Below are 16,651 nucleotides of genomic sequence, written 5' to 3' on the forward strand. Positions count from 1 at the left end.
ATATATATATAAGGTATTTTAGAGGTAGAGAGCAGGTTTATTATTTAAGAAAATTGATGAGTGAGGCATGCATGAGTTTGTGCGGCGTAGGAGCCAAGCCCTAATGACAGAGCTTCATGACGGACCATGGTGAAGCCTAGCTTTCCTGTCGAACCAAGGTTACTCTGGCGTTCAAGGAAACCTGTGACGTTTGAGCCAAGCCTTGAATTGTTTTAAAATATTTAGCAAAGGGAGCCAAGCCTTGAACTGTTTTAAAAGATTTAGCAAAGCAAGTACCTGGGAAACTGTGAGGCTATGACTCAAACGTGATTTGATACCAGTTGATGTGACAAAATATAAAACTCAGAATGACAGCTTTGATATCAAGAAAGTCTAGCTAATTAAATTATTTTAATCATATATATATTACAGGGAGAGTAGTCATATGAAGACGGGAGATAACATCATAATAATAATCAAAGTCGAGTGCATTAAAGGATAGAAAACCGAGAATTACAAGAATGTCTCTTGAGATTTCCATACACAATAATGTACTTAATATTACACCTTTTCCATGGAAGGATCAGAGAAAAGCTCACAGCACTTCCGTTTCCTTTTCTGTGTCGACTATGAATGAATATTTGCTGATTTGGAGGCGTTCGATGGTTGATTGAGCTAGAAACAAACGAAATTGGTTTGGATAATGGTTATCCTCATGGGCATAGTTACCCTTAGTTGGATAGAGTTTATCCTTAATTACACGACACACTAACCTTATCCTCTCCATGTGATGGACACAGATGTGGAAGAAGGGTGGATAATGGTTATCTCGACCTTCAACTGATTTCTCTATCTTCCCGATGCGTTGAGGCTACACATAAATGGGTGATCAAGCTTGATTCTCATGACAGATTTTCTAGTTAGTTGGAAATTGTAAATTTTTCTCTAGCAGTGTGAGTTTTTTGTTGTGTAAAGCTTTACCATTTAGAGGAAGCTCGATGAAGCAACTAGCTATGCTCACAATGATGCTCTCAGGGAATAATTAAATCGTTGGGCACATTCCCTGGTATGCGTCGAAATCTTCTGACTACTAGAGCCCTCAGATTTTCTAGGTGTTAAGAGAGTGGAATGAAGGTCATCTGCACATACATATGCATGGGTTCAAACATCACCATCGACCATTTAAAGGAGCAAGTGGTTTGAGAGAATCAAATATTCAACTCTTTTTATAAATTGTAGTGATACGAATAAATTTCTGTGGATTCGTTACGCTTTGAAGATGGCATGGGTATTTATTTATTTTTCTGTTGATTTTATTACACTTTAAACATGTTATGGGTATCTTTCCCATTGGGCATAGTATGCATGTGGTGATAATGACCAAAACCATCCATGTACTTACATGTAGGTATGGCCATCATGTCCTTACCATAAGATGCAATTGCATGCTTCATACAATGATGGCGCCAATTTTCATGCATAGGCTGCATGCAATTATGGAGTACCTTACACCTGATAGGGGGGTTAGATGGTCAAATAATGGTACAGAAAAAAATGCGATGGAGATTATATCAAATAAAATTTCGTTGAAAAAGCTTGATATATGGATGGAGTTTTATAAAAGTTGTTCACTCAAATCAAATACTACGTGTAAAGGGTATTATGGGTGATAAAACAAGGCACAGGGAAGTTCCATTTTTTTTCATGGTTACCTTCCCAATCAGAATTTGATATTTGATGAAGAGCAGACAAGCGTCGTGTGTATGTTGGACAAACGATTACTATCTGAAAGGAATGATTAAGAATTTTCAAATCGTTTTTTTTTTTTTGCAATAATTTTGCGGGAATCACAAGCATATGTTGTGGCAGATTTGACGTCTGCAAACTATTCCAACCGAAAAAAAAAATTCACTGCGTGCTTGGATGGACAAATGTAGACTTCAATATTTGTTACAATATCGTCATCTCTTTTGGAAGGTTTCATGTTTTCCAAGGCTTTAGAATTCAAAGTATGAAATTGAGTCCATTTGAGAAGAATAAGGTGCATGGATGGTTTAGATTTGACGAACCAAGGGTGACCATTGGCCTTTTTTATAAAACATGCTTCATAAAACAACCAAAGAAATGTTGCTTACATAGTGAGGCTATTTTGTTTTACCATCAAGACACAAAATACTATTGTCTTGCAAGTTTATTCCAATCGAATTAGCTTTGTTCAATGTGTTAAGCATATCATGTGCTCTCGATGAACTATAGTGGAGTAAAGAGAAATACAAAAAGATAACTACAAATTAACATATTGATTAATTTCAATTGGTTACTATCGGATGATGTGAAAAATTTAAAATTCTATTTATTATATGTGTGGAAGGTTTCAAAACTTAAGCTATTGATGAATGTTATCATGGGGGCCTAAATACTATAAACCATAAGTTAAAAGTGATACTTTCATAGTTATAAATATGCATAGCAAAGTTAAACAATTTGGTGAAGTATGGTACCATACCCACAGTATTAGTGAGATATTCAATTAGATCACAGGCAGTATCTCTATCATGAAAATTATGGCGGTAAATAAGTAATTTTAAAATATGTTTATTGGATTAAAATTTTGATGATATGGTCATCATGTTATTTTACTCATAGTAAAAGCAAATTATGAGTTGTATGATTGCTATACAAGGGCATGGCTTGATAAAATTCCAACTAATACCTGAAAGGATAGTCCACTCAAGGACATAACTTAGTGGAATAAAGTTTATAGAAATCCTAAGAAAGGATGATTATATAAAAGAGAAAATGTTAAACTCTAGTAAGGTAACTCACAAACAAAAAGAGATAAAATATCAAGTGTTTCCTTTCATAGATCATGGACAGCATGAGGAAAAATCAAAAGTAAAAGTATATAAAAGGAAATTATATACCTCATCAGATAAGAGACTCAGGACATACTATACACATTAACAGAAGTTGATGGTTAATTAAGTGGGTTCCACCCTAGAATAAGTTCTAAGGTGTTATGGAAGGATATCTAATTATAAAGGTTCCCATGAAATAGTGTTAAGTTCGTAAAGGACATGTTATAGTATAAGACTATGTAATTGTACAAATTGTCTTTCAATTTAATATTTTGATTAGTGCATCTATATGTAATGATACAATTCATTTTGGAATGTGATTTTTTTCTTCGGTTAGGAAAAAATGTTATTAAAGGGAACTTAACCTTACCAGGTTATTATATTCCGTGACATATGCATCTTTCGTTGGATATGCATAGTTGGACCTATAGGTGTCTTTGAGTAAAACAATATATAAACAATTGTAATTAATAAGAAGCACAAATTGTATGTTCAAATATGGACTGAACTAGGGTCAAAGTGTGAAGAGTAGGCACACATACAATACAAATTATTGTATGCATGAAGACATCATACATTACTAATTGTATGACCTTCATAAGAAAGTCGATGGAATTGACACCAAAGGTACATCTAGTGTAAATACATAATGGGAGTATAGAAGAAACTCCTGGGTTAATAGCAGAAAGACAATGTTAAGCTTAAGAGCACCTTCCCAACAATTCACTCAAATTCTAATGTGTGAAACTTTGCAACTTAAGGTGTACCTATCCATCCAGATATAAATGGGATTTTGTGGGTAACATCTCACAAACATGAACCTTTCCCATCTGCAAAATGAATTGAGATCTTACAAATGTACTTCTTGTGGGAAGTGATAAGAGTAAAATTATCTGTGTGCTTCTACTTTATATAAACAAAGTATATATGGTGGTGCTTAGTGCATTAGAACAATCTCGAGCAGCCTACTTTTATACACTAGATTTGAAACATGACTCTGAATTAGTAAACAAAGATTTGGTAAACCAAAAGGTTTCGCATAATTATGGCTCATGATGATCTAAAGATCTTATGTTAGTAGTAAAATAACACATGCATCAAGTAAGATAAGAGAAAGGATAACAAACTAAGCAACAGATCGTGGTTAAAATAATAGGATGACTTCACTATATTGACGGCTAAGTGATACTGGTAATTGAGATTGTGTAGACAATTGGTTCGATTAAATGATATCCAACAATCTATTCAAATAGATTTGACAACCATACAAATTGAAGTACATATTTTGTATCACTAATTCCTACCAAGCAATATTGGGAAGTTTTCCTGACAGATTGCATTGATAATGTTGTCTAGGTTGAATAGGAAAACATAAGAATTGTTGCATAAATCACGCGAGAATTCATGTTAAACTGATCTCTTTGTTTCAGGGGTGATTTAATGTTAAAAGGAGGTGTTAACATGTAAATACCCTAGGATCACACCCTCGTACACATAGTGCCTAAAAACTTAAAGGGTGTGGAATTGAAAACATTGTAACTTTCAATTATAACTCATGAAAGGGAAATGAGTTTATACCTAAAATTATTCATGGCCAACAAGATGTTGGAAGAGGTGTAAAAATAGCACATGACATGACTAGTTAAGTATGGAGTACTTTTAAGTACCAAACGATCATTTTCTTGGTTAAAGATAAAGTAAGTATCATAGTCAATAATCTACTTTATGACTAAGCGGAAGGAATATTCTGTTGTTGTTAAAACCTTGTGCATATGACAAATTTAATCTCAAAACTCAAAGTTATGGGTATGATAAAGTTGTAGTATGCATGATTACTTTTATGATACTATTTTGTTGAAATTGCACTGCAACCACATGACACAGGAAAATGAATTGCTAAATAAAAGCACTTGAATACTTTGACATAAAAAAATTCATTGGTTGCAGAAGTTGAATAGGTCCATGAAATTCCTTATTCTCCTATCAATAAACTGAGCACGGTTTGTCCCACTTACATAAAGGTAATATAAATAAATGAAGGAATTTTTAGCATAATACTAACATGGGTAGAAACATGTGAATAAAGTATATGTCGTGCAAGTGATGCTATGGACATCGATACGGTGTACAAATTGTACAGATGGTACTGTGTACAAGCGGTACATATAGTACCGGTATGGATACATGTATTGCATGATAATATAGGACATGTATAGCTGGGTGTGTGTAATACACACTATGTGCAGGTATGCATGAAGACACTGGGTGATTGTCTGGTATGGCAACCAACCTGGAGTGCATACAGAAGAAGAAAGCTAAGAAGTGATTCAAGGATAAGTATTAGTGTTGTATTTCAGTTTTGTATGCATATGATTATGAGTCTGATCTATGTGGATTACAGGTGATCTATGATTGAAAGGTACATATGATTTTGATGGTTATGTTGAGCTAACCTGATATGATATTAGTCAATGTGCTAGTTTAACTTGTTGTATGCAGGAAAACTGCAAGGAGAAAGTGTTCGACAAGAACACAAAGGCTTGGAAGAATGCAGGGGAAGAACATGCATTTCTTCAACCACAATAAATGGTGGGCAATATAAGCCATAGTCATTCAATTAGTAGTACTATATATCAAATTATGATATTAACTGTGGTAAACATAGTTGAGTTTTTGCATCTCAAATCTCTCACAAAATTGATTGAAACAAATGTTACAGGTAGCGATGGAAGGATATGTGCTCCTTGTAACTGATATATATTGGAAGATTTGCATCAAATGGAAAGGCCATGGGATTTGTGAAGTCAGAGACAACTACCTATGAACGAGGAAATAATATTGTAAGATGTAGTAATACACCGAGGACGGTGTAAATTTAAGGGGGGGAGTATGTAACACCCCTCCCTTGTGTGTAAAAATTTGCAAACCTAAGCTAAGAAAAGATAGGTCTGATGTGTAATATGAAAAGTAAATACTTTATGAAATAAATAAATTAATTAATCACTTGGAAAAGCGAGACACCAAGAGATGATATTCTTGCCAAATCCCATTGGTGAATGGGAAAGGATAATTATTTCATGATAAAGCTTCTAGATTCAATTCTAGATAAGCTGGATGGATTGGAGATAAATATCCATTGAGAAAAACATAAAAGCTTTGTAGGAGAGAAAGACAAGATTTTATGAGGAAAAGCCTCGCAGGAGAGAAAGGCGAGCTTTTCTGAGAAAATCCTGGGCAGATGGATAAAAAAGATCCATAAAAGCGGGACACTGCTAATGGAAACCATATCATGAAAGAGGGTAATAAATACCCATTGTAAAGATCAACAAGAGGCAATTGATACATGGAAAGAACCTCGGCTCGGGGGTGAACTGGAAGAATCAATTCTAGGTTGGGTGGCGGTGCTCAGTTTTCCAAGTGGTGTTCTCTCTTCTAATCTAGTTGGATGCTCTTGCATGGGATATACTGTATGTTTATTCTTTACTTTTTATATTATGGAATCGTTCAGTTCAGATGTGTAGATGTTTGTGTTATCTTTTATTTATGAGAATGATAGAATTCTTATGCATGTGACTCTTAGTGATGGAAGCGTAGTAGATAGTTGTTAATACTAGGGTCAAAGAGCTATCTAACACATGTTACTCATGGTAGAATCTACATGCATAAGTAGAACTACTTGTACTAACTTTGTTTATGAGATGATCATATATGGATGTGTGAGATATCTATTGAATCTAAACTTGATCATCATTAAATTTAGTGAAGGAACGTAGTATGCCTCTAACGTTATGTGATATCTTTGGTTTAAATTGGCAAATATTTATGCATGAGACATTGGTGCATGCAAAACAATTATGGTATAATGCTTCTAATTGTATAGTCTATGGTTCAGGTTATCTATGCCATGCATTATTGCATCATAAGAATTGTATCCAATGAGGCTAGTTTAGCCATTTATGCCTGTTTCATAAGAGTTATATCAGTAACACTTTTGACTATGCCTGTAGGACTATGATCATGATTCATAGCCATGCTAGTTACAGTAGACTCAAAGAAATATTCCATTAATGCTTGTGTGGAGTCATAAAAGAGTTTTATTGATTGCATGCTATGATTAATTCCTTTCTCCAAATTGTAAATTATGCTTAAGGGTTGATCTGACATACAAGTCTTATAAATGAATCTAAAAGTCCACATCATGGATCTAGTAAAGCATAGAAAGAGTATGTGGTATGATGGTTCATTACTTTTGGTGTCGTTCAATTGTTAAGAATATGAGTATAGTTGCATGAATAATAGTGATCATATAATGATGGAATAATTATACTAGTGACGATGGTTGAATCTTAACTATAAACGAAGAAAATTTGATAGAATGAGAGCCTAGTAGTTAATTCTCAGAGTAGGCTTAGGGGGTATATTACAACCTAGAAGAGGATTCTAGTGAAAAGATACCCAGGATTGAATCTGAGATTTACTGAGAGATATGTACAAAAATCCTTGCATTAGCGCTTTGGAAGACAAACTCGAGACCTTATTCATGGCAGCATCACATCCAAGGGATAAAACATGCCTCTCCACTTGGGTGCAAAGTGCTTTGTGAAGATGACGAGGTTTAGGCAGAGAATCCGAAGAACAAGAACATGGCATACTTCGCCCATCACAACACCAAGTGTCATTCCTTGACCATCTTGAGCCCCACCCGGAGGTTGGTTCGAGACATCTGTCTCTATAGACAAGGATGAAACGACAAAGAAAACTATAGCTGACTAAATAGTCCAAATGTCAGGGAAAAATAAAAGTTCAAAATGGCAGGAAAGGCCCAAAAAACCTAGAGACAGGAGGCCCCCTTTAAACCGAAAAGAGAGAACCACCCTACACCTTCAAAATGATAGTAGTTATCTCAGACAATTAGAGGATATCCCCATACCAATATTCACAAGCATATTCCATATCTAACCATGATTATATCTTGTTACAATATTTACTATGTATAACAAGTATTATATGGAATCTTTCACTTACATTTGAAATTATTTTCATTGCTTCTTTCATTGTTATTTCCTGATAATGCTTGTGTCTTTGGTGATTTTGAATTGAGGTTATCTAATATGGGGGTGGGGATGGGGGGAGGGGGGACATGAATAAAGGTATACAACCTCCCTTCATCAATCCTTCCATCTGGGTGGATCCTTCGGGGGTGTTATCTATATATCAATCCCTGCCTAGATTTGAGTATTGAATCGTCTGTTATGGCTTCGTCCACTCCATTAAATCTTCAATCTTCCTTGATTTTTGCTTCATCTTGTGAATTTCTAGTTCCCTCATCTGGCCCTAATTCTCTAGTTATCTGCTTTGGGTCTTTGTCGAAGGACAAATCTCCTACCAATTCCATTGGTTATGGGCTCGCCATCTTGGGTCATAATTTAGCTAGACATTGAGGTATTGACGGTGCATTCGACTGTCATTTCTTTAGGGGGTCTTTATTAGCCTTGAATCAAGGTAAAATGTCACCATCCACCACTAGAGGAGGGGTAAGACAAAAACAGTCATCCCCTAGGGTCCAATTTTTACAGGGTTGTTTGCATATTCGATGAATGCTCCGAGGATGCACTACCTATTCCTCATTATCACTATGATGTTCGGGCACTTAGAGACGATATGGACGCTATCAAACCTCCACTACAAAGGTATTATCCATTAATATTAGGGGCCTTGAGAATGATAAAAAATAGGTCTCCCTTAGGCATTTGTTTAGGATTCATTGTCCTTAGATCATCCTCATCCAGGAGATTTTGTTATAAGGGGCAAAGGATCAATCCTATAATTTGAAGATGTGTTTGGGGTGGTAATTTTGTGCTATTGATTCCTTGGGTCAGTTTGTGAGTTTGGCCGCTTTATGGGATCTTAGGGTGGTTAACTTTAGGGATTTTAAATACTTTGAAGGGATTTTTCTATCTGGAATTTTTCGTGGCTCCAAATTTTGATTTCATTGTTAAACACATACTCTCCATATGATTCTAAGCTAGCATTCTAGGATCGTTTGGACATAAGCAACTTGTTGATGATTGGATCCCTGATACTGCTAGGTTATTTAAACTTGACTTTAACTTCTCAGGAAATGTGAGGTTCTAAATGAAAAATGGATCATCTGAATGAATATTTCACGGGGCTCTTCGTGGCTAATCATTTGGTGGATATATTTCCATCTCCCATTGTCCCTACTTGGAGGAACAATCGCATGGGTTCAAAGGGGATTCCTAAGAGGTTGGATAGATTTTTGGTGCATGAGAATTTTTTGAAGTGCATGAGGTCGATGTTCTCATGGGTTTCCCCAGAGAGATTGTCGAACCATTCTCCAATTATTCTTCAACGACATAGTGATATTGTTCTCAAGGGATATCCTTTCAAATTTAACCATAATTGGTTAAAGGATCAATACTTTGCACATATCATTCGTGATTTCTGGGTGTAGGAGATTTTCCATGTTGAGTCATCAATTATTGAACGTGTCTACAACAAAGAAGCCATGTTAAATAAAAAGGTGAGGCATTGGATTAGCGGTAAGAAACATAGGAATTAAAAGAGATTGGCCAGAAATTAGCTTCTATGAACGACCCATCCAATCTAGATTACTTCTCCAAGTCTTGGAACAATTGGATATGGATCTAGAGGGGAAAGAGAGACACATCCTGAACCAACAGGAAGCGGAGTGGAGATTGAAGATTAGGGCCATTTGGATAGCAGAAGGTGATAGAAATAAAAAAAAATTCATAGATTTGCCTCTTAGTGTCAAAGAAATAATTCCATTTGGGATTTGGTGGGAGAAGATGGTCATTCGATATCCACTTTGAATGATCTTCATGAAGAAGCTATTTGTTTCTATGGGAATTTATATCGAGAGCAAGAGGGAGTAGACATTGATAATCAGTTAGAGATATTACAAGCTTATCCAAACGTGTTTGATGGGGTTGCTAATGATATTATGGAAGAGGTAATTTCTATATCATAACTATTGGTGGTCTTTAAATGCCTAGCTAGGGAAAAGAGTCATAAGCCTGATGGATGGCCAGTGGAGTTCTTCCTTCACTTCTTTAATTCTATGGGTAAGAACCTCCTTATTTTAGTGGAAGAATCGAAAATTTCTTGCAGGATACCAGGGACTATAAACTCCACTTCCATAACGTTGATTTCTAAGGTAGCTCCGGCTACACCTTCAGGGACTATAGGCTAATTTCCCTAAGCAATCTTATTTGCAAAATGATTTCAAAGACTATTGCTTTGTGGATGAAGGATACTCTTTCAAAATTTATCTCTTCTGAACAATTTGGCTTTTTGAAAAATCACCAAATACAAGACACAGTGGAAATCGCACATGAAACCCTACACACTATAAAGGCGAGGAAGAAAAACATTATTTTGTTAAAAGTGGATATGATAAAAGCCTATGATTGTATTGATTGGTGGTTCTTGAGGTTAATCCTACACAAGATTGGTCTTTCAGTGGAGTCTGTGGATTGGATTATGGGCTATATTACATCTGTAAACTTTGTTGTATTGATTTATAATGGGGTTCCATCTCGATTCTTTATGGCTTCTAGAGCCTTTGCCAGGGATGCTCCTTTCCCCACTTCTATTTCTGTTGGTTATTGGTGGGTGAGCCTTATTGTCAAGGATGCTCAACGTAGAAGCTCTTTCTAGGGGGTGCAGATCACTAAAAATGATTCCATTACCAAGTTGATGTTTATGGATGATCTATTATTTATGGGTAATTCTTTTGTTTGGGAATGAATATGGGTAAAGCTTTTGTTTGGGAATGACAAAATCTTCACGAAATTATCTCTAATTGTGGTCATGCTTCTGGGCTCTATATGAACCATTTAAAATCCATTCTAATAGATGCTTCTTCTGACACAGTCTTTGTTGTTTCTATCACTGACATCTTTGAGGTCACATCTATTCCCATGGAAATTGATTTTAAATATTTGGGCTTCCATCTTAAACCCAAGAAGTATGACATTAAAGATTGGGAGTGGATGTTATGTAAATTCAATCTCAAACTCTTTAATTGGTCTTCTAAGTGATTGTCACCAGGTGGTAGGTTGATTTTGGTCTAGTCGGTACTTCAAAGCATTGTTGTTTATTGAAAGAATTTATATATGTTGCCACACAACATCACAAAGATAATCAAATCTATCATTCCCAACATTATATGGGCAGGATCCGAGAGCGAAAAAAAATCTGTATGGCTAGTTTTGATGATATCTTTGTGGATAAAGATTATGGCGGTTGGGGCATCCTCCATATCAAAAAAATTAATTGGGCTCTAGGGGTTAAGAGCCGTTGGTGCGCCCTATGTGATTCAGGTATTTGGTGATCCATTCTTAATGAAAAATACCTTAAAAATTCAATGATGTCTGCATGGATTAAGGATGGGGTAAGGGTCACTTGTATGTCATCCTACATTTGGTGAGGTTTGATGAAGATCAAACATTGGATGATAGGCAATATTAGATGATATATTGGGTCGGGTTCATAGGTTGAGATCAGGTTGGATCTAATTCGTGGTTTCATGGGGGATCACACATTGCCTATCTTGCTCTTTATACATTTACATAATTTGGGCATTTACTTTTTGAATCAAATCATGTTGGCACAAGATCCAATTATGCCATGTCCAACATGGCTTAAACGCGTGGGATTTGGGATTTTTTTTCATCTCGCAATGTGTTGGGACAATTACATCAAAAACCTTGCAAATGGCTAGTATATTCCTCAAGGATAAGGCGGATCTTTTTACATGGGATTATAAGTTGGTGCAGGGTGTGGTTACTGTAAAGGAGGTTTATAATACATTGCACAACCCCAACAAGTTTCTATTGAGTAAGAATGGTTTAAAAAACTTTCGTATTGGAAGATCCCTCTCAAGATTATATGGCTGGAAGAAACAAATTTCTAACATGGGACAATTGATGTTGCCATGGATTCAGTGGTTCGGGTTGGTGCATTTTATGTAATGATGCCTTAGAGGATGTGACCCACCTTCTGCTCAATTATCCAGTGGCAACTTCTATTTGGAGATCTATTGTGCACATATTGAAGATTGATGCGAATTGGGATTCTATATTTGTGGTTGCTTTATAAAAGGTTGGATGTTTGGTCATAAAAAAATTTGAACACTACCTTTCTATACCATTTTGGGAATTTGGAAGTGTAGGAATAGATGCATTTTTTAGCAACAACTTGTAGACATCAATTGGACCTGTATGAATATAGTTTCCCTCTTCAATGAGTCTAGTCCTTGGGAGGGTAAGACTACGAGGAGGTGCATCACACTAGTTGACATTTGGAGTCGCTACCCTGTGGGGTTTTTTGACGGGGCCTCATACTTGAACAAATGTGGGATTGGTGCATTTATTGTTCTTAGTCTTGGACGTTTCTACCATTTCAATTAGTTTAGTGGGATGGGAACCAACATAAGGGTGGAGATCATAACATTCCCGGGAGTTTTATATTGTGCTAACTGGTTATATATTAAGGTGTTAGATGTTTTTGGCGATTCAAAAGTGGTCATTCAATGGGCTCCGGATGAAACATCATTAAATCCTCACATGATTTCTTTCTTGATGCTCAATATTAAAAATTTGATTAGAATTTTTGATAAACTGTCATTACTCATATATTCCAGGAGCAAAATGAAATTACATATACTTTATCAAAAGTTTGTAATTTGCTCATATATTCCAGGAACAAAATGGGATCACATATACTTTATCAAAAATTAATCTGTATCATCAATTTGGAGAGATCAACTATAAGCCATATGTCAACAACAACTATCTTGAATCTAGGAAAATTTACTATACTCGACATAGTGGGGGGTCATTATCTTTTTGGTACTTTTTAAATAGATGTAATATTGCTTAATATACGTTGGGGTTATATGTGGATGGTTTATTAAACGACTACGATTCTATGTTAGGATTATTTTTGTTAGATCACTATGAGATGTATGAGTCATTCTGTCTAACTTGAGCTATGCTTGAGTAGGATTATTTTTGTTAGATGCCCTATGAGATGTATGAGTCATCGTATTTAACTTGAGCTATGCTTGATGATATATGCATGAAGGAAGGATTTTTCTGAAATATGTAAACAGTTTCTTTAACAAAAATTCCGTTGTTTTTTTCGTACTGAAACAAAAGCAAAAAAAGTTTTGTTAGCTTCATGGTGGAGGACACTGGCACAGATATAAGGTGGATTCAGTGCTTGCCATGCACAAACTGCTATGGCCAGACTGATCCCTTATTCAACCCTGCAGCTTCATCGACATACAGAAAGGTTCCCTGTGCAAGAAACTGGACATCAGTGGTTGCAGAAATAACAGGTATTGCGAATACCAGGTCTCCTATAGAGATGGGTTTTTCACAGTGGGCGATTTCTCCACAGAGACTTGCACATTCAGAGGGCAAGTGATTAGAAGAGTGGTACTGGTCTGTGGCCATGATAACGAAGGGTTGTTGGAGCTACAGGGCTTCTGGGTCTGGGCCGAAGGACACTCTCGTTTCCATCTCAGACAAGGGCACAATTCAGCAAACGATTTTCTTACTGTTTAGTCGACAGGAGCGCGTCTGGAACCTCTAGTTCCCTAATTTTTGGTGCAGCTGCAGTGCAAATTTTACACTGCTGCTGATCAACCCAAAGCTCGATACTTTCTACTATGTTGAGCTGGTGGGCATAAGCGTCGGTGGGAAGAGGCTCACCTCCATTCCTGCCTCTGTGTTAAGGATGGATGCTAATGGCAATGGCAGAGTTATTATCGATCTTGGAACCTCTGTGGTTCGTTTGGTTGAGTCTGCCTATACTGCAATGAGGGATGCTTTCAGGGCTGGGACTGGGAACCTGAAATCTGCAGGTGGGTTTTCTCTATATGATACCTGCTATGATTTATCAGGGCTGAAAACTGTTAAAGTCCCCACTCTGGTCTTTCATTTCCATGGTTGAGATGATGTATCGCTGCCTGCTACTAACTATCTCATTCCTATGGATAGTTCTGCAATTTTCTCCATTATTGGCAACAACCAGCAGCAAGGGTACCGTGTAGTGTTTGACAGTCTGACAAAATTGTGTGCGATTTAAAGCTAGTTAACACCTTGCCTAGGAGAGCTTTTTTAATTTGATTTTGAGTTTTATTTTTATGGTCTGCCTAACTTAATTTTCTCATATACCGTCCCCTGCTATTGTTCTTGCTATCATTGAAAATGTCATTTGGGTGTTATCCAAATGTATGGAATCTCCATGCCTATCTTTTTTAGGTTGTAATGTTTTCATATGAATATGAATCAAACTATTTTGTCATTCCAAATGTAGAGACTGTTATCTGCTTTTCCTTTTCCCATTGCTTTAAGTTATGGATCCACAAAGCTGCTGCAAATTTATTTGGTTAAAAAGCAAAATGCAGGATTCTCATAAATGGCAGTCATCTATTTCCACTGTTTTAGAAATAAAATGGTTTTTTCCCATTCTGTTTGATGAGCCCCAAAAATGTACAATTATTTGGGCTCATTCAACCTCCTAATTTGACTTAATCCACCATTCTCATTAGTTTATTGCATGTTTTTGATTATATTTATGTTAATAGAGTGAATTTGGTTAGTCATTATGCCAACAAGTCTAATGGGTGCTTTGTGTAGCCTTTTTGGTCAACTTGGAGACAAAATTGAAGGTCTTAATGAGCACTTGGCAGCCAAATTCGTGGGAGAACAAGCTAGAGGATTTGTAGGAAGGTGTCCCCTTCATTTATGGGCCCTTACCTCGAATTCTCCACCATCAGCTCGGAGTTCAAGGGCCACCGAATCAATCAACACAAGGGCAGCCAAGCAAGTCAAGTAGGACTGCTGTTAACTCCAAGTTTTGGGCAGCCGAGTCCCTAAAGTTTAGGAGGACTGTTGGGTCCTCAATTTGTATAAATAAGAAGGCTTAGGGCCTCATTTTGGTTAGCCAGTGTAGCCAGTGGATGTTAGCTAGTTAGCCAGTAGATAGTAGCTAGTAGTTGGTCATTTCATAGCCTTGTTGTAGTCATTTTGTAATTCGATTTGTATGCAATAGATTAGCTTTGCTTTCAGCTCATTCTCAAGCTCTCCTTGTGGACACTTTTGATGTAACTCTTCATTCTTGATTAATAAAGATGAATTCAGCTTTGCACCAGCTCTAAATCTCTCTTGGGAGGCTGTAGCTCTTGGGGTTGGGCCCATCTCAAGCGCCCAGTACCTCCCCTGTTTATCTTTATGTGTGTTTGTTGCATTCTTAAAATAAAATCTGCTCTTTAGATCTTGCTTTGTTATTTTGGTTGTTTTTGTTGGTTAAAGTAGCTTTTTATGTTTGGGAATCGATTGGTAGGAGTTTGTCATGCATTTAGATCTTTCGGAATGTTCTTGCTCACGTGATGTACATGGTTCTCTTTCCAAACGAGGCTGCTGTTTATTCATTTCATTGACAGTTAGATTAAGTTAGCTAGGACTTAGCTTGTTTGCAAGAATTCATTGATTCGGTTGAATGTGCAGTGTGCAGGGCATCTCTATCACTCACTCACATGGTCAAGCTTCATCAGAGCCATCTGATTCATCCCATATCTCGGCTTCTCGCTTCACACCCATCCTCTCGCCCACGTAACCCTACCTTCTTCTCCATTGTTGTCTCAACTACCTTAAAGCCAAATCAGCCTTCCACATATCATCTCACCACTCCATCCATCAGTTCCTGGGTCACTTCAGACCCCCATCCTACCTCCATAACCATCCATGCATCTTCCATCAATCACCCATCCTCAAAAATCCCACTTTGAAACATCCTGTAGAAGAATTTCAGAACTTCCTGTAGAAACCCCTGCAGACTTCCTGTAGAAGTTCATAAACACGGTTGCATGGCATCCAGACTTTGTGAAACTCTCGGAAAGAATGTTAGGGATCCCTTAGACCCTCTCTATACCATCCCAACCTTTTCCAAGCATTTCTCCTCCTTGATCCATCCCTGCACAGTGAAAAGCCAATTAAAAGCACATGCATGATAATTCTAATAACTTAATCAAAAATACAAAAAGATGTTTTCTTCAGATAGTGATAACTTAGACACATGCATTCCTAGAAGTAATGGCATCTCTTCTCATAGTTTGCATTCTCATTTTTGCATCAGTAGGACTAGTTGGTAGAATTAGGGTTTGCTAGGGTTTGCTAGGGTTTGTATTTATTTTTGGCTTTCAGTTTCTTTCCGCAAGTAGATTAGCTTCCTTTGAGTTAGCTTTCGTCCATCAGTTAAAAAGCTTCTTCTAAGAGCTCATAGAAGTTGGCTTGAGCCCCTAGCGGACTTGTGCCAGCTGACCAAGTGACAGCTGCAGCAAGAGCTAGTACTTGTGCATACAGCACCGTTGCTTCCAAGTTTGTTACGAACTACCGGGTTGATAAAATTAAAGAAGGGAGTTCCAGGAGTTGTAGCATTATTGCTACAATACTGGGGCCCACCATCTTTTTGGCGCCGTTGCCGGGGAAGCGTCAGAGTATTGGTGATTGTCGCTTTTCTTCTATTTTCCACTACAATCTTCTGCTAAGTAGTTTATTTCATTTCCATTATGCAATTTCGTTTATGCAAAAGTAGATTAGCCTTTCCCGCTTTCATAGATTAGCATTTCAATTCCGCAATTTCAATTTTGCAAGCGTAGATTAGCATTTCAATTCCGCAATCGTAGCCTAGCATTTCATTCCTGCAATTTCATTTGAGCAAAATAGATTAGTCCTTTCCTGCTTTCATTTCAATTCCGC

At 36.8% G+C, this 16,651-nt stretch overlaps 1 pseudogene; it reads left to right on the plus strand.

Moving 5' to 3' along the window:
- The window catches only part of LOC149206147 (aspartyl protease family protein 2 pseudogene), a 79,388-nt pseudogene extending 65,412 nt beyond the window's left edge, over positions 1-13,976 (plus strand).
- Positions 13,977-16,651: the final 2,675 nt, after the last annotated feature.

Source organism: Pinus tabuliformis, chromosome 1_2, assembly GCF_031772625.1.
Source record: "Pinus tabuliformis cultivar Carrire ecotype Pingquan chromosome 1_2, CPIR1, whole genome shotgun sequence".
Taxonomy (NCBI): Eukaryota; Viridiplantae; Streptophyta; class Pinopsida; order Pinales; family Pinaceae; genus Pinus; species Pinus tabuliformis.